General features: G+C 42.6%; 1 long non-coding RNA gene across 1 annotated transcript; it reads left to right on the forward strand.

Annotated features, from left to right (window-relative positions):
- Positions 1–548: 548 nt before the first annotated feature.
- LOC308462183 lies at positions 549–2,757 on the forward strand. The gene is made up of 2 exons (XR_013979053.1): positions 549–710; positions 1,575–2,757. It is a non-coding gene; the product is annotated as an uncharacterized lncRNA (long non-coding RNA).
- Positions 2,758–3,076: the final 319 nt, after the last annotated feature.

The following is a 3,076-nucleotide window of genomic DNA, read 5'->3' on the forward strand; positions in this document are numbered from 1 at the left end:
GTTCTGACTCCATATAAGGCAGTTTCCTATGTATAAAGTGACTGAATGAAAGGTAGTTATTCCTCAGAAAACACCAAGGAAACACCCGTAGATGTATGGAAATGGTCTAGAGTAACTGGGTGTACTGATGGATGAAGTCACTTTGGCTCAATTCAAAATGTGCACAGCAATCATGAATTTCTCAGGGAGGATTCTGGGGTGACCTCAACCATTTCCTGAGAGAGACATATGGGAACGGCAGCAAACACACCCCATATCACCACCTTCTTATTTTTAGAAACACTTTACAGTTGGGGCAGCACAGCAAACAAATCAAGTATGAGGTTACGGATACTTTATTATTTTTAATTTAAACCTATTTCCCCCTTTATAGCAAAATGCTGCTGGTTCCCAAATAAATACCATTCAGCATAGGCAAACTCCATTTTATTTCTCTAGTCACCATGATGCTATGATTTCAGTGAGTTTAAAATGTGAAACTGCATGTGCTTGGCATGGTTATTTTTCTTTTTAAGTTGTAAAGTGGTGTCAGAAGAGAAGAGCCAGCTGGCTGCAGCTGGCATTAAAACAACTACAACCCTACAAGTTAGATGCAAAATAACACATCTGACAGTCACTTCTACTTTGGCAGTATGATTCCAGAAAGCTGCTGCCATTCATATCGTCAACAGTGCCAGTCAATGCATCCAAGCAGCCTGACTGAGCACAAGGTAGCGTCATATGTTTTGTGAGTCTGTTTTTAGCTTCCATTATCCTCTGTCCTCTGGTGCTTGACTGTTTTATTGTGCCACTGTTTCATATTTTTCAGTCTTATGATTATTGATGGCATTGCTTTTGCTGATTTTTATTATTGTTGGAAGATGGAGAAAAAGAGCTCTCTCTCTCTCTCTCTCTCTCTCTCTCTCTCTCTCTCTCTCTCTCTGTCTCCCTCAAATGGGCTGGAGTCCTCATAGCCATGAAGATAGGCATGAAAGCGTTTGGACATTGCCTAGTAAGTCACAGGACTCAGATGTAGGGCTGACAGTGATGAGTTATAATGAGGACAGAAATCACCTGCCAGAATTTTAAGAGGTTCAGCCTGGTGGATTTTCCTGACATTTTGAAAGAACTAGAGTTGCTGCCCATTCAATTCTAGGTGCAGTTTTAAGGTGCTAGGTAGCACATACCTTTAAAGTCCTAACTTTTTGCCATTTTATTATGTTTTTATATTTTGCTGGAAGCTGCTAGTAGTTGTTGTTGTCGTCGTCGTCGTAGTACTAGTAGTAGTAGTGTTATTATTCTTTTCCGAAGACAGCCATCACAGTCTAATCAGGATCCACCAGCACTGATGCCTGCTCTGGATACCTCATCCTAGGCTGAGTCTGTGAGCCATCATTTAAATTTACCAGAATGCCCTGGAGTAACGTTGCACTGGGTCCTCTACAGCATTGCATGAACTTAAAATGCAAATCTCCCAGCCATCCTTAGAGCACCTTTACTGTCACCATCATTTATAGAGGACTGTGTCAGGGCCCCCTTGGACTTGGAGCTGGTCCAGTACCAGCTCTCATTACTGTCTGCTTACCTCCTGCTAGGCTCATGGCTGGCCATGGCTATGCTGCTTTATGACTAGCGAATAGCTGCAATAAATTCTGAACTGCAAGAACTTTCAGAACCCACTGCAGGGAGCAAAACGGATACACTTTTGCCAGCGGGAGTCTGGACCTGTACAGTTTGCCTTAAGAATCTCTAGCAAAACAGTGAATTCAAGCTGATGTCTGAGGTTGCCTCTGAGAAAAGTGCTTCTACTTCGATAGAAGCCAGAAATGATTTCTGTCTGGGAAAAGAGAAATACCCCAGACACAGCCAATATATACCTCTGGAAGAGATGAAGGATAAAATCAGAGAAGCATCTGGTTGTCATCATACACCAGCTTTTCTGGTGTAGGGTTTTTTTTTTTTTACAAGGCAAAATTCCATTCTTCTGGACCCACTTGTATTCTCCAGCTTTTTAGGGAGTGGAGCCACATCCCCCCTCCCTCCCTCCACACACACAAAAATTTAAAATACCACAGTAGCACAGCCAGGGTGGCCAAAAGCCTATTTTCCATAATGCCTTTCAGGGAAGACTTATTGAAGCAATATTTTCTTCAACAACAACAACCCAGAATTCCCAAACACACAAATAAAATCCTGCTTTCCACAAATCTCACATATACTTTTTGGAACCTCCTGGAAAAGACCATGCTTAGTTGCATGTTGGATGAAAATCATTCGGTGACAGACTATTGATATATGGCCCCGTGTTGTTATATTACTACAGAATGCCTGTGTGGAACGGCATATTGCAAAGACCATGCTGCAGTGAATCTCTGGATACTTTACAAATAGAGACAAATTGCACCCTTGTGAGATCCCTGTTGGCGAGGATGAAGCCTATGTGGGATGTTAGCATCCAAAATGCATATGTAAAGGGTTAATGTTTGAAAGGGTATTAGGACTGCTGTGATGTCATGTACTCTGTGGCAGTTAATTTCAGTTGGTTCAGTTATTAACAGTCTTGTGAGTGTGAACAGTTAGAGCAGCAAGTATGTTGTATTGTGCTGCTGTCTGCCCTGATCAGAGTCAGCATATCAGTCAGTCTGTAAATGTTAGTTGTCTGTAACAGGTTAATCTATGTCAGATGTTTTAGCAACTAAAAGAAACACCCACCTGCATTGTATATATATTTAATCCACAACTGCAAGTACGCTAAGTAAAAGTTACATGTTCTTTAAACGAGAGTGTCTTGCGTAGTTTTTATAAGAGGGCAAACGGTAAAGGACCCCTGGACGGTTAAGTCCAGTCAAAGGCGACTATGGGGTTGTGGTGCTCATCTTGCTTTCAGGCCGAGGGAGCCAACATTTGTCCACAGAGGGACACCGTGACAGAAACCAGAGAGCACAGAAACACTGTTTACCTTCCTGCTGCAGTGGTGCCTATTTATCTACTTGCACTGGTGTGCTTTCAAACTGTAAGGTTGACAGGAGCTGGGACAGAGAAATGGGAGCTCACCCTGTCGTGGGGATTCGAACCACCAACCTTCGGCAAGCCCAAG

Source organism: Podarcis pityusensis (genome assembly GCF_964106645.2).
Source record: "Podarcis pityusensis genome assembly, chromosome: 13".
NCBI classification, from domain to species: Eukaryota; Metazoa; Chordata; class Lepidosauria; order Squamata; family Lacertidae; genus Podarcis; species Podarcis pityusensis.